Source organism: Eptesicus fuscus, chromosome 18 (genome assembly GCF_027574615.1).
Source record: "Eptesicus fuscus isolate TK198812 chromosome 18, DD_ASM_mEF_20220401, whole genome shotgun sequence".
Lineage (NCBI taxonomy): Eukaryota > Metazoa > Chordata > Mammalia > Chiroptera > Vespertilionidae > Eptesicus > Eptesicus fuscus.
This window is the reverse complement of record NC_072490.1, coordinates 3451712-3475198: the sequence shown is the minus strand read 5'-3', so window position 1 is coordinate 3475198 and position 23487 is coordinate 3451712. Positions and strand designations below refer to the sequence as shown.

The following is a 23487-nucleotide window of genomic DNA, read 5'->3' as shown; positions in this document are numbered from 1 at the left end:
AGAGTGTGTGTGTGTGAGTGTGAGTGTGTGTGTGTGAGTGAGTGTGTGTGTGAGTGTGTGTGTGTGAGTGTGTGTGTGAGTGAGTGTGTGTGTGTGTGAGTGTGTGTGTGTGTATGTGTGTGAGTGTGTGTGTGAGTGTGTGTGTGTGAGTGTGTGTGTGTGTGTGTTGAGTGTGTGAGTGTGTGTGTGTGAGTGTGTGTGTGTGAGTGTGTGTGTGTGTGTGTGTGTGTGTGTGGCCGGGGTGGGCGGGGCTACCTTCAGCTAACTACAGGTGGGAAAGAGGAAGGACAAATAGTACAGTCAAACTCACACCACACCGTTTAAAAATGGTGGCCTCCTAAGCCTCATTCTATATGGAAATGGGCACTGTTTTTGTGTACGGTGTCCAGAAACTTGTTAATGTGACTACACTGAGACACAGGTTATGCTTCCATCACAGTCATTTTATTACAGTGGTGACAATGAGACCTGTAACATTTTTTAAAATAAAAAAAAATTTTAAAAAAAAAAATAAAATTAAAATGTTGGCCTCCTAGACGCACAGCCATGGAGGCCCAGCCCAGCGGGTCTGCTCTGGGTAATGTGAAGGGGTTTCCAAGCGGAACTCCAGGGTCCTGGTGAAAGTGAAAGTGAAGTTCACAACGCTCCTCTGAGCACAGCCCTGCTCCCGCACACGCCTTCTCCCCGCGTTCTGCACTGCGCGTGCTCCCTGACTGTGCGTTTGGCGCGGTCACCCCAGGTGCAGCAGGAAGGGCTGCTTTCACCGACTTGAACCTCTTCTTTCTCTGAAAACCGTACCGGCCGTGACTAGGGTTTCGAATCCTGAAAACAGTGACGTGTAGCAGAAGTAACACGATGGCAACGCCTCACGGGAGGCAGGAAGGACACCGCCACTGTCGCCGTGCGTCCCCTTAGGTGAGACGACCCCGAGACAGTGTCAGAGTCTTTTGGGTAAAAAAGAAAGTCCGCCCGGCCCGTGTTGCTCAGTGGTGAGCGTCGGCCTACGAACCAGGAGGTCATGGTTCGATTCCCCGTCAGGGCACATGCCCAGGTTGCAGGCTCCATCCCCAGTGGGGGGCGTTCAGGAGGCAGCCGGTCCATGATTCTCTCTCATCATTGATGTTTCTATCTCTCTCTCCCTCTTTCTTCCTCTCTGAAATCAATAAAAAATATTTTTTTAAAAAAAGAAAGTCTGTGACGAGCCACCTCATTGCTATTTAATCTATCATTTTTCACTAACCAATGCCCTTTGTTTTCAAAAATTTTCCTACCTTTCCCAGCAGGCTCAGAAGGTGCATGGTGAGGCCAGAGCAAACACAGCAGGGAGAATTAGCTCACACACAAAACTGGCAGCAAAGCATCAGGACTTGGTTAAAAAAAACCAAAAAACCATTTCAACATTAAACGTCTGACAGTGTCAATGTGTTAAATAGACATTTACTGGTGCCTCCCAGAGGTCCTGAGCAATGCACTGAAACTTCATTTGCCGCAAACACACCCACTGCGTGGCCACTGGAGAGACATCCTTCAACCCGAAGTTCGCCTCGGTTATGCGTCCCACGGGGACTGAGCGGAGGCGGCGATGAGGTTTGCTCTGTGATCCAGACCAAACACAGACAGTCCAGCGAGGCCGAAGGAATCCCCCAGCACTCCCCAGACCTCCGAAGCTCATTGAAGAGAAACGGGAAAACTGAGTTGAATAGAAATGGCAAAAATAAAGAGGCTCATCGTTACTGAAAAAGGGTCCTACCACACAGTATCCACTGCACACAGAACTGGAATGGAACAGCCCACCTGCCACAGAATCACCACTCGGCATCAGGGGAGGAAGATTTCGTTAGAGGAACGTTACCCTAACGCAGAAGGGCATTGTGGGTATGCCAGTTACAGGAAAGTAAAGGAAGTCACAGAAAAATAGCTCCAGTAACTAAAAAATGAGCCTCATTCCAGGGAGAGAGGAGCCACGGGACACGGGCATCACAGAGGACTTAGGCTCCAGCTGCTCACGTTAAGGACACAGACACTGACGGGGAGAGAGAGGCGAGGACTGGCCCAAAGTCACAGCCTTTAAAAAAACAACGGGGTCCGAACCCACCCCTTGTCTAGTCAGGAGCTGGCTTATGAGCTGAGGAAGGTGCCTACAGAAGAGAAGTGTCACATGATCTCACTCACATGTGGAAGCTAATGAACCAAATAAACCGATGATCAAAAGTAGACTCAGAGACATAGAAGCATGAAAGACTGTGGAACCGCAGAGGGAAGGCGGGGGAGGGTGGGTGGGAAGAGATCCACCAATGAACATATATGCGTAGATGCATAACCCATGGACACAGACAATGGGGTGGGGGGAGGGCTTAGAAGGGGGATGGGAGCGGGCTGGAAGGGGTTGGGGGGGGAGGAGGAGCACCTATGTAATACTTTCAACAATAAAACTTTAAAAAAAAGGACATCCTTCTACTCCACTCTTGTTTCTCAAGATGGGGGTCGGGGGTGCTTGAGTTTGTCAGAGTCCACACCTGGGCCCCTCCCTCTCTCTCCTTTCCCCATAGCTGCTATTGACCACGGACAGACCAACACCACCCAATGCATTTCTCTCTGATGCAGACTCAGAGCCCTACTCCCCGTGTGTTTCCCGGGCATCGCACACAAAACACGTGCAAATGCCAGCTTTCGGCTCCCATCCTTCCCGCTGCAGACCTGATCCTCCCCAGGGGTCTCCGTCTGCCTGGCGGAACTCCCATTTACCAGGCCAGCCAGCCCGAAACAGAGGCCTCAGCCTGGACCGCGCCTCCTCCCGTTACCCTGTTCTATATCCACCACCAATAAGACCCCTCAGGGCTGGCCGACATGGCTCAGTGGTTAAGCTTCGACCCATGAGCTGGGAGGTTTCAGCTCAATTCCCGGTCAGGGCCCATGCCTGGCTCAGTCACCCCAGATGCAGCAAGAAGTGGGGCATGTGGGAAGTGGCTGATCAATGATTCTCTCACCATTGCTCTCTCTCTCCCTCCCTCTCCTTTCCTCTCTCTGAAGTCAATAAAATCATATTTAAAAATTTTTAAAAGACTCCCTGCATGTGTCTCAGAAACGTCTCCACTGTCACCAGGCCAGCTCTGTCCAAGCCACCACCGCCCTCCTGGCTGCCTCCTCTGAGCTCTCGGTTCTGAGTCCCTGTGTCTAATTCACCTGCCACCACTGCTGCGGGCTGACCGGTGACAGTGTAACCCAACCCCTGCCGACTGCCTGCGAGGCCCGACCGCACTGCCCCCCGTTCCTCCTCTGGCCTCGGGGCACACGCCCAGCTCCTGGGCCGCTCCGCCCAGCCAGGCTGCCCTCGAACACGCCACGCTGTCCACCCGCACAGGCGCCCCTCCGGCAGGAGTGCTCTCGGCCGTTCCAAAAGGCTGCCTCCTCTCAGACGCCAGGGCTCAAGCCCAATGTCACCGGAGCACAGAGGCCGCCTCTGACCATCCATCCAGACCAGGTTTCCTCCTGCTCAGCTCTACAGCAGCCCCTGATTCTTCCCTTCAGAGAACGCATCTCCTTCTAATCACCCACGTACGTGGTTGTGGTTATGACCCACCCCGTGTCTTTAGCTAAATCCCGGACAGAATCAGTTCTGTCTTTGCAGCCGGCGCACCATGGCGTCCCCCGCCTCCGCGCACAGTAGGTGCTCCACGCGTGTCCTTTGACTGAAGGCAGAGGAAGGACATTTACAACACGCTTTTCTCTACGCGAGGAGGACACAGGAGGCATGGCCTTCCCTTCTCCGTCAGCCTCTGCGTGAGAGCGAGGATGTGGCCACGGAGGGCTGCGACCAACTCCCATTACCCAGAGGCCCTCGCTGCCCGCGCCGTCCATCAAGGCGGATTGAACTCGGGCTTAAGGACAGAAGGAGATGACTGCCCGGCCCCTGACCATCTCACGACGTGATGAGAAATCCATCGCTCTCCTCCTTCCAGCACACTGGTAACTAGGTAATTACCCTTTTAATGACGAAGCAGCCATTTTTACATCTATCGTCACTGAATTATGGGCCTCAAAACTGAATCGGAGTCTAACAGACATTGAGCACCACCGCCGGCCCGTTCCCCGTGAAGACGAGGGGAGACCTGGGCGCTGTCTGGGGACTGGGCAGCGCTCAGTGTCCACCCCTCCGGCCACTCTGCTGGGAGCACCGCGCCCACGGGTGTCCTTTGGGCGGCCTCCTCCGTGTGGGAGCCAGTTCCCATGACAACAGAAGGGGCATTCCTCGCCCCAAAGTATCTAGTCATGGGTTGTGTGTGTGTGTGAGATAGATAGATAGATAGATATAAATTATTATTTAATTTCAGAGAGAGAGAGGAAGAGAGAGAGATAGAAACATCAATGATGAGCCCAGCCAGCTTGGCTCAGTGGATGAGTGTCAACTCATGAACCAGGAGGTCACAGTTCGATTCCCGGTCGGGGCACATGCCCGGGTTGTGGGCTCGATCCCCAGTAGGGGGCATGCAGGAGGCAGCCAGTTCATGATTCTCTCTTATCATTGATGTTTCTGTCTCTCTCTCTCCCTCTCCCTTCCTTTCTGAAATCAATAAAAACATTTTTTTTTAAAAAAAGAAGAAAAGAAACATCAATGATGAGAGAGAATTATGGATCGGCGGCCTCCTGCACGCCCCCTACAGGGGATTGAGCCCACAACCCGGGCATGTGCCCTGACCGGGAATCAAACCGTGACCTCCTGGTTCATAGGCTGATGCTCAACCTCTGAGCCACACCGGTCGGGCCTCACACTGAGATTTTCTGGCCTAGCACTCGGTGTTCAGGAGCTCAGACCACAGACATTCACAACGGAGACGCCACGCAGCCATGTTCCCCGCTAAGCCCGCACGGGAGGCCAGTCTCTCCGTGTCAATCCTCCGCGATGTCTCTTCCTGCAGCTGTCGGTTGGAAGCACAGCCTTGCACACCTTCGCCTCCGAGACACTGGCACGGACACACTGCGTTCTTCCGGTTCAGGTGCAGCGGAGAGCGAGACACGCACCTCAACCTGCTGAGCACGGCCTTTCCCCGAGAGCAGGTGCACAGCTTTCCGTGCGTGGTGCCCGCGGACGCTCCTCTAGCTCTCGCCGGACACAGAGTCCCGCAGGTTGCGGAGCTGACGAAAGCCCTCTGCTGACGAAAGTGCTTTTGAGAAGTCACTGGGAACGGAGCCCGTCGGCAGCTTTATTAAAGCAAACGTCACCTCTTTGCCGAGTCAGAATCTCTGGGTGGCGTTGAAAAGCCTGGTCAGCTGCAAATACGATGGAAAGCCTTTTACGCTGGCCTCACATACATCCCAGTAAGAATGCACATCCAGGCTCCCAGGTGGAGGACAGAGCCACAGACCTGGTCGAGGCAGGTTCTAGCCAAACTCCAAATCACGGGCATTATGCGAATCATGATCTGGAAACAATGTCGTGTGAGTTACACCAGGAGATGTAGCGGTTCTGTTCATCTGCGGGACAAGGACGCTTACACCCGAACGCTGGCCAGCGAGACCATGTCTGTACAGAACGCCGAGAAGACACTGAGCGTGTTAGCATGTAACATGCAGATGCTCTGGCACGCAGCGATGCCTCGTCAAGGCGTCCTAGAGAGAGTCTCGCACGTGGGTGTGGAAAGGGGTCCTGGCAGGAGTGCTCACAGGAGCGCCGATTGTAACAGCGAGACTCTGAGACACGGGAACGAGTGGTTGCCTGCGCATCTGTGCAAACATTGAAAACAGTGAGGTGGGTTCACATGTAGAACGACACGGAAGATACCTATGCACGATACAAACAGTATTACCCCGCACGTGGAAAAACGAGAAACCTACTGAAGTCTTGACATGTATAAATATATGCACAAAAATACATAAATACTTATTTAAATGTATACAAAAAGCTGGTGGGCAATATTAATAAATCACATATCTGATAAGGAACGTGTACCCAGAATACATAAAGAATGCGTATAACTCAATAAAAGGACAAATAGCCACTTAAAAATAGACAAAGGCCCTGGTCGGTGTGGCTGTTGGTTGGGCATCCTCATGTGCACTGAAAGGTTGCTGGTTCGATTCCCAGTCAGGGCACGTGCTCATGTCGCAGGCTCAATCCCCAGTAGGAGGGAGGTGATCAATGTTCCACGCTCACACTGATGTTTTTCTCTCTCCCTTTCCCTTCCTCTTGCTCTAAAAATCAGTTTAAAAATCTTAAAAATATCAATAGACATGGATTTGAATGGACATGTCTTTAAAGAAGATTCATAAATGGCCAATAAGCACAGGACAGATGCTCAGGTTCATTGGTCAAAGTCAAAAGCACAAGGAGGTATCACGTCACACTCCCCACAATGACTGTAGTCAGAAAAACAAACCAGAACACGTGCGGACAAGGATGTAGAGGAGGCAGGGTGCTCGCGGAGCCACGCCGGTCGGGCATCACGCTGGATGGCGGTGAAAAGCCTGGTCAGCTGCGAATACGATGGAAAGCCTTTTACGCTGGCCTCACATACATCCCAGTAAGAATGCACATCCAGGCTCTTACTGCCCCTCTGTCGTGCCCACTCCGGGTCACGTGGGGGCTCCCAGGTGGAGGACAGAGCCACAGACCTAAACGAGGCAGGTTCTAGCCAAACACCAAATCACGGGCATTATGCGAATCATGATCTGGGGATATAAAGGGGTGCAGCTGCTGCGGGAACCGGCTGGCAGGTCCTCAGAAAGGTAACGCAGAGCCACCCTACGACCCAGCAATTCCGCTCCTAGGCACGTGCCCAGGAGAACGGAAAACACATCCCCACAACCCCGGGCACAGGAACTTCATGAAGTATTTTTCACAAGAGCCGAGAAGCTGAAACCAAAGCCCACGCGCACTAGGAGAACTGTGTTAGGGACCGTTTGCTGTATACGTCCTGATTTACAACCGTATATTCATTGCAAAAACTAAGCTCTTCTTTCTCAAATATTTTTGTAGGATAATTGTGATTTTTTTTTAAATATGTTTTTAATGATTTTTAAGAGAGAGAGGAAGGGTGAGGGATAAAGAAATAGAATATTATAAACCGATGAACAAAAATAGATACAGAGGCAGAGAGGCATCGAACAGACTGTCAAATGACAGCGGGAAGGCTGGGGAGGGTTGGGGGGCAGGGAGAGGTAAGAGATCAACCGAAGGACCTGTATGCATGCATATAAGCATAACCAATGGACGAAAGACACTGGGAGGGGGGTAAGGGCATGTGCCGGCGGGTAGGGGAGGCTGGGGGAAGGTCAATTGGGGGGGGAAAAAAAAAGGAGACATATGTACTACTATTTGTAATACTTTAAACAGTAAAAAAAAAAAAGAAGAAAAGAAATAGAAACATAGGTCGATCGGCTGCCTCCTACACGCCCCCTGCTGGGAATTGAGCCTACAACCCGGGCATGTGCCCTGACCCGGGATCGAACTGTGACCTCCTGGTTCATAGGTCGGCGCTCAACCCCTGAGCCACACCGGCTGAGCCTGACCTCTCTTGTGAGCACTTTCTAGGCCCTGGTGTAGGCTAGGAAAAGGGCATCAGCCCTGCTCCTTCTCTCCCAGGAACTTAGGGCGCGTGAGAGAGCAGAGCCTGGTGCACCGCCGCCTGGTAAGCAGTGCGATAACAGCTCCAGGAATAGCAGGCCCAGGGCCCGGGGGAGAGGAGCTGAACTTTAACAGATAAGGGAAGTCAGCCACGCGGGGAGAGGGAACGCAGGCAGGCAGCGGGCAATGGGAGCAGAGCTCTGGCTGCGATCGATGATTCGCGGGGGTTCTTGCAGATGAAAGGGAGGCTGGGACCGGAGGGAAAGGGCTTTCCTAGTGAAGAGCACCTTGCTGAGGAGGGAGGGCAGCATTCTGTGGGCAAGGGGCACGGCAAAGGAAAGGGGCAGACCAGGTGGGAGGAGACCAGCAGCGGAAAATAAACTGGCGAGGCCTGAATTCACCAGGCAGTGGGGAGGAGCATGTGATTCGGGCGGGGCAGCACGGGGCGGGGCAGGGCAGGGGCAGGGAAGGTGAAGAGGGAGGTCAGACCAAATAGGCAGGACTCTAGACTGAGCTGTGCACGAAGGGAACGGGTGTGGGAGAGGGAAGGGGCGGGCAGCAGCCCAGCAGCCATGGCGCGTTGGTCAGAGCACAGGTGGGAGATGGTAGCGAAGAGGCGCTGGCCCCTCGGGAAGTCAAATGGACATGAGAAAGAGTGTGTGCCCCCCATGACAGCTCCTTCAGCCTCCTCATCTCGCCCCATAGTGAGCTCAGACCCTCCCTCGCTGTGTCCTTAGAGCTCATCAAGGCAGATCTTCAGCCGTAACTGAGTCACATTCCTTCCCGCATCGGCCAGCATGTAAGCCGTTATGAAGGTGTTAAACTCATCGCTAAGTGAAAATTAGAGGAAATGAGTCCTTGGACAAAAACAACAACACAACAAAACACACACAAACCAGCAGTGAGACAATAAACATGACTGCTTCCCCTCGGCTCCGCAGCCTCTGTCTCAGGGGGTCACACGCGTGACTTACCCACGTGAAGCGCAGCCACCAGCCTGAGGACAGGCATTTTATTTGCCCTCGTGACGCACCACAGGGCCGAAGGCATGGCCTGTCCTGTGATCTCGCCGGAGGCTCAAGCCACTCCAGTCCGGGGTTAAAGAAACAGCTCCGTGGCCGCCCCTGGTGTCAGCAGGTGCGTTTGTTATTAAACCGCCTGTCACCCACGCCTCCATCCACAGAGCAGCGAGGTCGTCCGGGGCTGTGCGCCTCTCTCTCCTTTGCGAGGCAAGAGCAGAGACTGCAGGCCGCGGGTGCTGTTACTAGTAATTCCAGACACTAGTCATATCCGGACGGCCTCGTGCTGATGGGAAGGAAGCCACACGCCAGGACAAGAGGAATGGCAGGTGGTGCTCCCTTACGCTCTGTAGGGCAGCCAGTCTCGTGAACTTACGAGTTTGAAATACACGTTATGTTGTTTTCTTACTTTCCACCTGCTAGCCCTTTAAATTAAAAGCAGGGAATTCTGCCCGGCTGGGTGTGGCTCAGCAGTTGAGCATCGACCCAGGAACCACGAGGTCCAAGTTCGATTCCTAGTAGGGGACGTGCAGGAGGCAAGCGATCAGTGATTCTCTCTCTCATCATGGATGTTTCTATCTCTCTTTCCTTCTCCCTTCCTCTCTGAAGTCAATAAAAATATACTTAAAATAATAGTAATAAAATAAGAGTAGGGGATTCTATTTGTTTGCTGTGTGGAATTACATACGCGGGTGGGTTTTATTACCTAGGAGTGACAGTGTCTTTGAGATCCTGCCGGGACGAGGAAACGTTAGGCGTGATGGGTGTGGGGTACCGACGCTGGCATTTCATCGGGATAAAGTGAATTTTCACAGTAAGCCCTGTGGACCCCGGACGCGGCCGTTCACGGCCTCGCGGCCAAGACTGCCCACTTACAGACACCATGCTACCCTTCGAAAGGAAGCTCTCAACACCGGCTTTGCAACTCACACGAATTAAACGCTGGACGCACGTGAACAGTGATAGCACGCGAGAGACCGGTAATTATCTGAAAGCCCCTGTCGAAGGACGCTTTCAGATGTGCCGCTGTCACTGATCTTCCCCACGAGCCCGCGGGGTGGTAGGGAAGCCTGACCACAGAGGGCGCCAGGCTGGCCCGCCCGCACACGGGCACCGAGAGCCGGGGTCCAGGTCTGCCCTTCAGCAGCCGAAGGCTGGGCTCCTGTCACTGACATGACACTGCTCTCCATGCTTCACCGTTACCACATTCATCACACTGCTCTACATGTATCACATGTATCACATGTATCACACAGGGATCAGTATGACCTGCGAAACGTGTGAATGGTCTACAAAGAAGTCGTGGTGATTTCTGAAAGTCTAGAGAGGAACTTCAACCCTGCAGTCTAGGCGGTCGGGTCAATTTCACACGTGAATAGAGTCTCCCAGCGCAGCCCCGGGGGCCCGCGGCCCTGCACCCATCATCTCTGCACCCATCCTCTCTGCACCCATCACTTTCAAGGCAGGAAGGCTCCCCAGGGGGACACTTGGCAATAGCTGTGCTGCCCTCTGCTGGTGACGAAGGAGAAGGCATGCAAAGAGCAAACACGACGTTGCATCTCTGAGCTCACGATAAAAAGAGATGGACAGCAGCCTCCGATGGCGACAGACATCGCTTCGTTTAGGCGGCTCAAGACTAATTTTTTTTTTCATTAAAATAAATATTCTGACTCACGAATGAGACCAAACAATTCCCTTGGCTCCGCAGACGATGCGATTAGGTCTCTTGCTGTTGCTGCTGTTTGGACCCTGTCTCAGGTCCAGCTGAAAGGACACGGACGTGGATTCTGTGCTGACAGTGACTCTGCACTTTCTTACAACGTCGGGGCTCAGTGCACCTTCCAGGTCACGTGGAGGCAGCCGGCCGTCTCAGGTGGGACAGCGCTGGTCCGCAGGAAGTGGCTGCCAGGACATGTGTGTTCACAAGGATTCTGGGACTCTGTCTAGGCTCTGTGAGAAAGAATGCCAAAAATGATCAGTGGCATCGACCTATGAACCTAGAGGTCGAGGTTCGATTCCCCATCAGGGCACAGGCCCGGGTTGTGGGCTTGATCCCCAGGGTGGGCCGTGCAGGAGGCAGCCGACCAATGATTCTCTCTCATCACTGATGTTTCTCTCTCTCCCCCTCCTCTCTGAAATCAATACCAGTGTCTCCCATGGTAAGAATGAGGGACCATTCATTGAACCAGGAGGACACTGAAGACCGGAAGACAACATCGACAAAACGAAGCCCTGTAAGCCGGGCCGGAGGTGACAGCTCTGTTCTCCAGTGATGCGCTACGGCTCAGCTGAGAGCGTCTGTGCCGCTGAGAGCATCCCCCAGTCATCGGGGACTTGGAACATCACTCTTTTTTTTTTAATATATTTTTATTGATTTTAGAGAGGAAGGGAGAGGGAGAGAGAGAATCATTGATCGGCTGCCTCCTGCACACCCCACATTGGGGATCATGCCACCACCCGGGCATGTGCCCTTGACCAGAATCGAACCTGGGACTCTTCAGTCGCGGGCCGGTGCTCTATCCACTGAGCCACACCACTCGGCTTTGAGCATCACTCTCAGTCCTGGAGGGAAGCTGGTCCTTGTTTTGGGATTGTTTGGGCTCAACTGCTATTGTCGAGAAGAAGCCTTTGGCACAAGCTCCACCAACAGCCCTGGGCTCCGTGGCCTCTCCCGGGATAGCAGGCGAGGCCGGGAGGCTGGGCAGAGGGTCCGGGACAAAAACACCTGCTGTGAAACCGCGCCCCGGTGTGCCAGGCAGGAGGGACGGACAGGAAGACCGTGCCCTGAACCTCTGCTCAAATCCCAGCTCCCCACGGGACTGGAGAGTACCATGCTCAGTGAAATGAGCCAGTCGGAGAAAGACAAGTATCACATGATGTCACTCACATGGAATCTAATGAACAAAATAAACTGATGAACAAAATAGATCCGAGACACAGAAGCATGGAACAGACTGTCGAACCTCAGAGGGAAGGCAGGGAGGGTGGGTGGGTGGTAATCAACCGAAGGACTTGTGTGCATATGCCTAACCACGGACACAGACAATAGGGTGGCAGAGGCCTGGGGCAGGGGGAGGGGACAGGGCCGGCTGGGAGGGGTCAATGGGGGGAAAGGAGGACCTCTGTGATACTTTCCACAATAAAGATTAAATTTAAAAATAGAGATACCAGCTCCCCGGCTGCCTACCTGTCTGTTCCCAGCGCCGCTGCCGTTTCCCTCGAGAGGGAAGGGTGACCGTACCCCCGACTCATCCCTGGAAGGCCGGCCTCCCAGGGAAGCAGCTCACTTTCTGCAAAGCTCTGTGGAAACTGGGCGGCGGCCTATGGCTCAGGCAGTTAACCCTGGTCAGTGACGGCCAGTGTGGACCCCAGTCCCGAGGCCTGCCCGCTTCCCCTGAGGCAGCCAGTCCAGGCACAGCTTGCCAGGCCACGCAGCTGCTGCCTCGAGGCTTGGACTCCAGCCGGTTCACACCTGGGGGCCTGGGGCTGCCCGGCCAGACAGGCTAGTGAGTGCTGGCAGCTGGCACCAGTGCCCAGGGCTGCCCAGGGCAGAGGGACCAGCTTCCCAGTAACCCAGCCTAAAGCCCAGCAGCCAGGGAGGGGAACCTGTCCCCCAGAATACGACGCCTGGCCATGCCCATTGCTGTGTACTGCCCCCAAATCTGAGGAGCGGAGAGGAAACCATAGTATCCCCACAGGCCTGTGTGAGTCCCCGGGCTGGGGGTGCGGCCTGGCTGTGTCTCCCCAGGCTGGCTGGTGCGGCCTGGCTGTGTCTCCCTGGGCTGGGGGTGCAGCCTGGCTGTGTCTCCCTGGGCTGGGGGTGCGGCCTGGCTGTGTCTCCCCGGGCTGGGGGTGCGGCCTGGCTGTGTCTCCCTGGGCTGGGGGGTTATGGCCTGGCTGTGTCTCCCCGGGCTGGGGGTGCGGCCTGGCTGTGTCTCCCCGGGCTGGGGTGCGGCCTGGCTGTGTCTCCCCGGGCTGGGGGTGCGGCCTGGCTGTGTCTCCCTGGGCTGGGGGTGCGGCCTGGCTGTGTCTCCCCGGGCTGGGGGTGCGGCCTGGCTGTGTCTCCCCGGGCTGGGGTGCGGCCTGGCTGTGTCTCCCCGGGCTGGGGTGCGGCCTGGCTGTGTCTCCCCGGGCTGGGGGTGCGGCCTGGCTGTGTCTCCCCGGGCTGGGGGTGCGGCCTGGCTGTGTCTCCCCGGGCTGGGGGTGCGGCCTGGCTGTGTCTCCCCGGGCTGGGGGTGCGGCCTGGCTGTGTCTCCCCGGGCTGGGGGGTGCGGCCTGGCTGTGTCTCCCTGGGCTGGGGGGTTATGGCCTGGCTGTGTCTCCCCGGGCTGGGGGTGCGGCCTGGCTGTGTCTCCCCGGGCTGGGGGTGCGGTCTGGCCATGTGCTCTGGCTCCCAGGACACCGCCTCTGCTGATAACCATGTGGAGGTCACTGAACAGAAAGGGAAGGTTAGAATATACATTTCAATACATACATTTTATGTATTTATTCCATGACTTCAGATCACCTGAGTCTCTGCAGTAAGTGTGTTATATATATAAGTATATATAGATCCCAAAAATATACATATATTCCAAATATGTACTACAAATTGCCTCTATCTAGATAGAAAGATAAGAGATAGAGAGGAATATATATGTGTGTACTACATGTGAAAAGATTTTATTTTGTACAGAGAATACATGTAATCTATACTGTACTTTCCAAATGCTTCTCGCATAGAGATTAGATCTACAGAAAGACGCATATATGTCAAATGTGTATATTTACATATACTTACATGTTAAACATTTTATATTATATGTTGAATATTTATTACATATGGCTCCTTCCCAAAAAGAAGGCTCGGCATTTTCTTTTTATTTGTTAGAAGCTGTTAGGGGCTAAATGTGGTCTCCCCTCAGACATGTCTGAAAAAAAGGAAAAGCTCTGCTGAAGCCCTAACCTCAGCGAGTGAGCTCACTCACCCAACAAGTATTGGCGTCCCTGCGTGTGCCAGGCCGGGTACCAGCTCAGAGAATGGTGTCGGGCCACACCGACCAGTTAGTCCTGGTCCCCGCGGCAGTTACAGTCCAAAGGCAGGCTGAACACTGGCTAACCCTGCCCATGAGCGGGGAGAACGGGAAGACCAATAACGAGCACTTCCGAGCGCTGAGCTGACGCGCCCGCAGGTCCCGAGGGAGCGGCTCCGGCGGGACGTGATGACGCCAGCGGTTCTCTTGGGGAGCAGAGAGGAGCTACCTGCCCGCGTGTGCCAGGCCCTGTGGCAGCACACGCACAGCTGGCGGGAGGAGCTACCAGGGAGCCGACGCACACGGCGTGAGAAGCTGCGGCCGGGGGATGAATGCCACGGGGTCCCTGTGAGGTCATACTAAACGAGGCATACGGAACAGTGACTTAACCAGAAAAGGATCAGATGTGCCGGTGTGACAGTGACTTAACCAGAAAAGCATCAGATATGCCGGTGTGACAGTGACTTAACCAGAAAAGGATCAGATGTGCCGGTGTGACAGTGACTTAACCAGAAAAGCATCAGATGTGCCGGTGTGACAGTGACTTAACCAGAAAAGCATCAGATGTGCCCGTGTCGATGGAGAGAAAAGGATACACATCGTCTGACAGAACTGCCCCACCCCCACCCCAGCTAACCGTTCCAACACCGGCCGGTGCTGCCCTGCGACTGGCGAGGCTGCTGAGCCAGCAGAGGCAGGAATGGATGACAGCGCACCACAGTGACCTTCCTCAAGGTGAAGCCTCCCAGGCAGAGCAGGGGCGGAGGTTTGGGGTTCAGAGGAGGCCCGGCTTCAGGGAGAACACATGGAAGGAGCTGTCAGAGCCTCCACTGCAGAGCGCCCCGGTGCCAGCCCATCTGGTGCGGCACAGACACAACGCCGGGCCAGCAGCCACCAGGACGCGGTCCAATGTCGCTGCCGGGAAACCGTCCCGCATGCAGACGCCCGGCTTCCCGAACTCCCGGGTCAGGCTCCAGCCACAAAAGTGTCCGATGATCTGTCACCACGAACATTTCTCCCACAAATGAATATTTCATTTTGAACTTAAACTCCAAGAAAAGTAGCAATAGATGTGTCTTTTTTTCTTCTGTAAGAACGCTGCTGAGAGACTTATAAACGAGGGCCCTGGCATGTCCACACCAATAAGGAAGTTCATTCAAAGAAAACTGAGTGCCGGCATTTCCGCAGGTTCGGCTCGCAGGTCCAACACAAACCCAGAGGAGGGAAGGCCAAGGTGATGTTCGATAGACCAGAAAGGCTCCAAGTGAACGTCTGTCTCTGAATGATCTCAGCTACGGGAAGCTGCAGACCTGTGGATTTAGGGCTAGAGGACACCTGAGATAGAACCATCTAGAACATCAGCAGCAAGGACTGTGTAGAAACAACATGTCAGGCAGCAAGTGGCAGGACATTACACAGACAGGCCACTGTAAATTTCCTCTGACAAAGTGCCAGATTATCAAAATAAAGGAAACAAGGGTATGTGATCTACTGTAATTTCAGCATCTTTTAGGTTGATGCAACTCATAGTAGGAGAGTATGATGCGATAATGAGGTGACTAGAAGGCTACACCCAAACAGTGGTCAACCGGACAGCAGAATGAATTCCATGTATGTTAAGTTTTAGATGTACAAAAGTCACTTTAAAACTTACTGGATATTTATTATAGCTTTGGAAAAGGACATGAAGCACTTTGAAAACAAAAAGAAGAAGCACTTACTACATCACCTTTGGGTGAACACGCTTCTGAATACCAAAAATAAACCCAAAATGGAGACAGATAACAGCGGGGGAAACACTGATAAATAATACGGTCAGTAGACACCGGATTAGCATTTTTAGTGCACAGCAAAGTCAACCAGAAACCACAGTGCACAGCAAGGTCAAGGAGAGACCACAGTGCCCAGCAAGGTCAACCAGAGACCACAATGCCCAGCAAGGTCAACCAGAGACCACAGTGCCCAGCAAGGTCAACCAGAGACCACAATGCCCAGCAAGGTCAACCAGAGACCGCAGTGCCCAGCAAGGTCAACCAGAGACCGCAGTGCCCAGCAAGGTCAACCAGAGACCACAGTGCCCAGCAAGGTCAACCAGAGACCGCAGTGCCCAGCAAGGTCAACCAGAAACCACAGTGCACAGCAAGGTCAAGGAGAGACCACAGTGCCCAGCAAGGTCAACCAGAGACCACAATGCCCAGCAAGGTCAACCAGAGACCACAGTGCCCAGCAAGGTCAACCAGAGACCACAATGCCCAGCAAGGTCAACCAGAGACCGCAGTGCCCAGCAAGGTCAACCAGAGACCACAATGCACAGCAAGGTCAACCAGAGACCACAGTGCACAGCAATGTCAACCAGAGACCGCAGTGCACAGCAAGGTCAACCAGAGACCGCAGTGCACAGCAAGGTCAACCAGAGACCGCAGTGCACAGCAAGGTCAACCAGAGACCGCAGTGCACAGCAAGGTCAACCAGAGACCGCAGTGCCCAGCACATGCACCTATCTGCAAACCTGCACACACACCTGTCCACAAACAGGCACACGCATCTGTCTGCCACCACAGCGGGGAGCCAGAGAAATGTGATGTGAAGCAGAAAAGGACTGACCCCCAGAGGGCCTGTCAGAAGTGCTACCCTCCTATGTGCCCCAGAATAGCCGAATGAATCAATCCCGCAAAACAACTCTGTGGGTGCTGGCTGGTGGGTAGTGAGTCATTAACTGCACTAAGCGAAGCGGTCGTGTCAGAGGTCAGCCCTGGGCAGGGCCAGCAGCCCCAGCACCCCCCGAGACGTGAGGACTCTGTCTTCACGTTGGCTCAGGAGCCTCTTTGCCCCCCACAGCTGCCACTCGCCACTCGGGTAACATGGCTGCCCCCAGTGACACACGCCCTAAGTGTAGCTGAACCCCAGAGCTTTAAGACAGTGTGTGGAAATAATGTGAGATAGCTCATTGTTCATTTTTGTGTTAGTTGCATGTTAAAATAATAACATTTTGAGTATATTGACTTAACTAAAATAGATTACTGGCTCTGTTGTTAAAATTAATTTTGCCTGTTTCTTTAAACTTTTAAAATGCAGCTACTAGAGGCCCTGGCTGGGTGGCTCAGTTGGTTGGAGCGTCATCCCAAATACCAAAAGGTGGCGGGTTCAATCCCCAGTCAGGGCGCATCCAGGAGGCAGCAGATCGATGTTTCTCTCTCTCTCTCTCTTCCTCCCCCTGCCCCTCAATAAAAACATATGCTCGGATGACGATGAAATAAATAAATAAAGCCCGGCCGCATGGCTCAGGGGTTGAGCATCATCCCATGAACCAGGAGGTCATGGTTCAGTTCCCTGTCAGGGCACATGCCCGGGTTGCGGGCTCGATCCCCAGTGTCGGGGTGTGCAGGAGGCAGCCGATCCATGATTCTCTCTCATCACTGATGTATCTCTCCCTTCCTCTCTGAAATCAATAAAAAATATTTTTTAAATGAGTGAATAAAAATGCGGCTACTAGAAACTGTGAATGGTAGGGGTGCCGCGCGCGTGCCTCAGGCCTGCCATGCTCTGCAGGGAGGTCCTCCGACGCCCGAGGCGGCCTGAAGGAGGGCGTGCAAGCCACGCCTGATGCCCGGAGTCCAGGCCACTCGCACGGCTCGCCTGCCGCCCGGGGCTCTGGAGGCAGGAGGAGGGGCGCCTGCCGGCCTGGCTGTGTGAGGCGGTTCGGTTGCGTGTCCCCGCAGGCGCAGCGTGTGGAGCCGAGCTGCAGGGACTCAGCCCCGCAGGATGGGCACGTGGGTGGATAATGGTGGCACGGCTCAGCTGTGCGGACGCGGTGCTGGGGAGCCTGGGGTGCGGGGCTCCGTCCCCGGCCCGCAGCCTTGGCTCGGCTTCCTGTGAGCCAGGACTGCCCCCACCCCGCTCATTTCTTGCCCTGGCCGCGCTCGGTGACACCACGGCCCTGTGCGCCGCCGGCCGTCATCGTGCGGAAGCAGCAGGTCAGGCTCATCCTTCGGGGGGCAGAGGGGGGGCCACTTCCATGGGAGGAAAGCATATGACGGTCCTTTGTTTAAAAGGGGTTAAAACACGCATTTGCTACACATTTCAAAAGCAAAAAAAGGCAAAAACTTGTAAAACATATTGTGTCCTTGCCCTCATTTGCTTCCGGAAAAACCATTCTCAAGGTACAAAAGGTCCCAGGCTAAATCTCACCACGTAGGACATTTTGGGGTGTTTTTATTTTATTTTTATATTTTTAAAGAGAGAGAAAGGGAGAGGGATCGAGAGATAGAAACATAGATCGATCAGCTGCCTCCTGCACACCCCCTCCTAGGGGTCAAGCATGTGCCCTGACCGGGGATCAAACTGGTGACCTCCTGGTTCCTGGGCGGATGCTCAGCTGCTGAGCCGCAGCGGCTGGGCGCCGTGTGGGCCATTTAGAAGGTCACGGGGGAAGCAATGATTCCTGTGCTGAGGCTTTATATCATTTTCCAACACCTTATGACTAAGCCCCTCGGCAGGTCAGGTCTCCCCCCGACTCTGTCCCTGCAGCGGCCACGGGGCAGGGGCAGCTGTGCGGTGAGGCCCAGAGCGCGGACCTCAGGCCCGGCCCTGCACCGATGGCCACGCAGCCGCCAGTGCGCCCCCTCCCCCGCCGCTGAGGGTCCCCTCCCTAAGCGCTCACATCTCCCGAGCCCTGTCCTCTCCGAGCGCCCGGCTGAGCATCGTGACGCCGAGTCAGGCGTGAGCTTCTCTCAAATCCATCTTCTCCTTGTTCCCCTGCCAGGCCGCAGGCGCCGCCGCAGGCGTTTGGCCGACCTTGCCGCTCCGCAGCGGTGCCAGGCGGCTCTGGCACGGCTCCCGCCAGCAGCTCCTGCACCTGCAGTCTGGCCGGCTGAGCCCACTGCGTGCCAACTGCCCAGGCAGCGGGCTGGAGGCTGCCCCGGTGTCCTCGGAGCTCCTGGCCCTGATGGCCGGGCCCGGAGACACCAAGGGCCTTGGCGACAGCTGAGACAGCGCTCCTTGGCTCCAAGCCCGGGCTGGGGCCGGCGCGGCGGGGCCGGCTGAGGAGCTGCCACTGCAGGGAAGGCTGACCCTCCATCCAGCACCGGCCACGGGCGGGGAGAGGGTGCGCTCATCACCAGACCCACAGACTCAGCAGAGCAGAGGAGCCAATACGGTGAGAGGCGGAGCACTCACTCAGGACTCGTCACTGCTAAATAGTGTGGGGGGTTATTTAAAAAATATATATATTTTAATTGATTTCAGAGAGGAAGGGAGAGGGGAGAGAGAGATAGAAACATCAATGACGAGAGAGAAGCATTGATTGTCTGCCTCCTGCACGCCCCACCCTGGGAATCGAACCCACAACCCGAGCATGTGCCCTGACCGGGAATTGAGCCGTGACCTCCAGGTTCATAGGTTGACACTCAACTACTGAGCCAGGCCAGCCGGGCGTGTGTGTGGGTTTCTAACTGGGTCTTTATAGCAAGACTGTGTAAGGTAACGGCCCTATTACCACTGCCATTTTACAACGTGGAAGCAGAGGTGGGGAGAGAGACAGAAGAACTTGCCCGTGGGCTCAAAGCTGAGAAGTAGGGGGGGTGGGGGTGGGGGAGATGGCTAGACCCTGAATCCGGAGCCCGTGCACATCCCACATGACCCTCCGATGGTTTCAGGAGCTCATTTTGATGCAAAAACTCACGTTGGGGGTCTGGACTCGACCATTGCTTCTGCCTGCAAAGTCTAGGCATCCTCAACGGCATCCTTAGCCCCAGCCGCTGAGAAGCAGGCGCCACGGGGGGAGGCGTCACCGTTATTTCTCAGCTTCCTCCCACTCCCGTTAGTTGTCTTCCTTTTCGGGGGCGGGGGGGGGGGGCGGGTGATGTCCACGTACCGACTGAGAGCCCAAAGCGCGTGCGCTTTGAATAAGGACGCGAACCCCGGTTCTCAGCAGCAGGAAAGGGAAGCGGCTTCCCAGCGGGCGGAGGCGAGTGTAGAAGGGGGAGACTCATTGGAGTCCTCCACAGCCTGTTCTTACACCGATCCGCCCCGATTCTCCCAGACGAGGTCACAGCTGTGACCAGGCACGTGGCTGCGAACTCTCGGGAAGGCTGCGGCCCCCCAGTCGCCACACTCTCCCCACCATAGAAACTCATGGCAGAGGCGGGCACAGTGTCACCTGGGCCTCCAGGGGCTTGCCTGGAGGACCGGGAGTGTGGTGGTTAGACGGAACCCGAAGCCATAAATAGCTTTGTCTTCCCAGAGCGTGACCCCAGGGAAGGACAGAAGGAAACGTCTTAGGACACCGGACCCTGGGGACCAGGGGCTGGTGACTCATCCAGGGCTTCGGATCCCCTCCTCCCTCGGCGCCGTGAAAACAGCGGCCCAGGCAGCTCGCCTGTCTCCTCACCGGCCTCCGCGTTCAGAAACACACTGGCTGTCGCCACAAGAAAGGCAGCTCTTCTGTGGCGCTTTCCAAACCACCTCCGTCGCAAAGAAGAGCTGACAGCGATTACCGACAGATTGAAACGAAGGCACAGAACGATGACCGCCCAGACCCAGGAAATAACTGGCATTTGTACTGCCGTTCAAGTCCACGCCAGTTCCTAAGTGGTCTCAGGACACTGGCTGCTGGCGGAAGGCACAAAGTACCCACCTAAAGGGAGATGGAAGTTCAACTTCCCACAAGGACTCCAGCAGCGTGCTCCGCCCACCTCGGGGCTGGAAACACATGTGGAAAAGCCGCGTCCCTGCAATCCTGAAGGGAGACTTCAAGAAGAAAACTCCATCGACGTTCTTAAAACTGAAGCCTTATCCGTGTTGGACATTATTCATGATGAGACTCTTAGACCAGGAAAAACCTAAGTCCTTCTCATCGTTTTTGGGCCGCCAAGCAATGAATGGCTTTCTTCACTATTGTAGAGCTCCGCCTCTCTTGTAACATTGTATCGCTTGGGTCTCTCTTGTAACGTTGTATCGCTTGGGTCACTCTTGTAACATTGTATCACTTGGGTCACTCTTGTGACATTGTATCACTTGGGTCACTCTTGTGACATTGTGTCACTTGGGTCACTCTTGTAACATTGTATCACTTGGGTCTCTCTTATAACATCGTATCGCTTGGGTGGCTCTTGTAACATTGTATCACTTGGGTTACTCTTGTAACATTGTATCGCTTGGGTCACTCTTGTAACGTTGTATCGCTTGGGTCACTCTTGTAACATTGTATCACTTGGGTCACTCTTGTGACATTGTATCACTTGGGTTACTCTTGTAACATTGTATCGCTTGGGTCTCTCTTGTAACGTTGTGTCACTTGGGTCACTCTTGTAACATTGTATCGCTTGGGTGGCTCTTGTAACATTGTATCGCTTGGGTGGCTCTTAGTAAATCAATGCAGCTGCAGACACGCCACGTGTACCCCTTGCCCTTCCTTCCATCTGGCTCACACTTGCCTTCGATCTCTGCATGGCTGTGCCTTTGCCCATTCAAGTCTCCACTTAAATACCACCCCTTCATCAGGGACCCCCCGGCTCCCTTCTGTAAAATACCCCCTAGACAGATTTTCCTTTATCACGGGCCCTGCTCACCCCAGAGTCATTTGTTTTCATGCATCACGTCTGCCCCTGTCGCTGGATCATTAGCTCTGTGAGAGCAGGGACCTTGCCTGACTCCGTCCTTGCTATTCGCCAGCAGAGCGACCTTGGTCATCGCCCTCCCCTCCCCGGCCCTTGTTCTCCCCGTTTCTAAGCCGAGGACTTGGGGCCAGGGGCTCCCTGGAGACCGGCTCTCACGGTCTTTGGCTCCACGATTCCGAGGAGGCTTTCGGGCGCGGGCCTCCCAGACGCTGACATTTCCAAATGCGTTTTTCAAATGAAGCGGAGCCCTCGGGCAGCCCCGTGGGGAGGTCACCAGCGCTGCCAGCAGGCGCCGAGCTGCCAGCAGGCGCCGAGCTGCCCCGCACAGCTCTTTCCCTCGCCGGGCACCCGGGCCGAGGAGATGCAGCCCATTAGGCACGAAATGTTCAGTGACCGTCATTAACCGACAGGTATTAACTCTCCAGGAAGACAGTAAATCTCACGCCGGACTCAGTGCCGTCAGCCCCTCACAGCCAGACAAGGCGTGGGGAGTTGAACGTAAAACACCACAAAAAAGAACCCAGACCACTCCCTCCCCTGCTCGTCACACAGATGCTGGCTGCGGGCTGCACCGAGTACGCCCTCCATTCCCGGGCTGCGGGCAGCATCTGACACGCCTTGGTCACCTCCTCTTCATGCCGAGGCTAGAGAGGAGGCGCTGATGTAATTCTCAGAGCGAGAAGAAGCTCTCCCCGCTCCTGCCTCCCGATCCCGGGACACTGGGCCAGATCCTGGGACACTGGGCCAGATCCTGGGACACTGGGCCAGATCCCGGGACACTGGGCCAGATCCCGGGGATACTGGGATCATTTTCAAAATGTTCTGCGTCTCCTGCCTCATTCCCCCTGCACAGCAGCCTGGGAGTTTGCATACATGTTTTCATGTGCTCACGTATGTGACGTCGGCGTTCAAGTTATCCCCATTTCACACTGAAGAAAACTAAGACTCGGAAAGGTAAGGGAACGTCCGCAGGACCACACAGCCGAGGAAAAAGGTCTTCCGGCTTTGACCTTGCCCTCAGCGCTTGACCGAGACACCCCCGTTTATTAAACTGGTGGGGCAAATGCAAGCAGAGGAAGGCGTGCCCATGGTCACAGCCGCGTGCAGACGGGAAAGCAGGGCCTGGGCCAGGCCCCGCTGCACCCTCGCCCTGCAGCGCTGATGGACGGACGGACGTCAGTCCCAGAGCAGCCGGCAGGCAGCGCCCGTGTGCCCGCCGCGTCAGCCGCCCACAGGCCCCCCGGGAGCCGCGACGCAGGCCGAGCCGGCTCTTCCACGGGCGTCTTCGTCGCTTCCTTTGCTTTTTTTCTGCGGCAGACAAAGGAGCGATTGCCTCTCCGGCTGCTCATGTTGCGACTCCTGCTTCGTTGAGCGAGAAAGAGGAGGAAACGAGAAGGGGAACTCTAAACCCAGAGGCCTGAACGCAGCTCTGGAATTCACGGGATCTGCAGGGGCATCGCAGCCCCGGGTCCCACCCCCTCCACGCCGAGAAAAGCGTGACTGGGTGCGACGGAGGCAAGACGGACAGAACTACGCGTGTGTGTTTTTAACTAACACTGCTGAGGCTCAGAAAGTCTGAGAGAGCGTCACCTCACATTTTCCATAGAGATTTACACTTTACAGAGCACATCACACACTTTATCTCATTTATTTCCTAAAACAGTGCTAATCCTTTAAGCAATCATTTGCCCTTGGAATGTAAAGGATCTGGGAAGGAGAAAATGATCCCTGTGAGTGCCTGCCCACAGTCTCCGGGCTCAGGCGGCTGGGGAAGCCGGGTCTGTGTGAGCCCTTTGCTGTGAGAAACGCCGGCAGGTGATCGAGCGAGCAGGCCGGCCGCGCCTGGCAGGGCGCCTCGGTTAAGCCCCCCTCCTACAGGGCGCTGAGAGGGTTAGTGAGAGGCTTCGTTGGAAAACACCTCACGGGCCCTTCTCTGGGGCCAAGTGTCCCCGTGGGTACCCGAGCCCGGGCCACCTGCTGGGGCGCCGCTTTGTGTAACGCCTTTTGCTGAAGAGACTGCAAACCGACTCGTTACTACGGTTGTCATGCAGGCCTCGTTGGCGGCTACACGAGACCAGACCAGCCGCCTCCCCTTTAACCGTGACATCTGAGCCAATGCCCCGTCCTGTTGCCAAGACGCAGGCTACTGAAAATCTCCGGCGTCCGGAGGCCCGACCGTTCAGCAGCCAGACCCGCCCGCTGATGGCCCAGGCTGCTCCGGGCCCAGAGGGAGGGGTTTCATCGGGAATGGGGGTGCGGCCGCAGACCAGAGCTCCCCA

General features: G+C 55.3%; 1 non-coding gene across 1 annotated transcript; it reads left to right on the top strand.

The window, feature by feature from the left end:
* Positions 1–340: 340 nt before the first annotated feature.
* Positions 341–479, top strand: LOC114228654 (small nucleolar RNA SNORA1). The gene has a single exon (XR_003614789.2). It is a non-coding gene; the product is annotated as a small nucleolar RNA SNORA1 (small nucleolar RNA).
* The last annotated feature ends 23008 nt before the right edge of the window (positions 480–23487 follow it).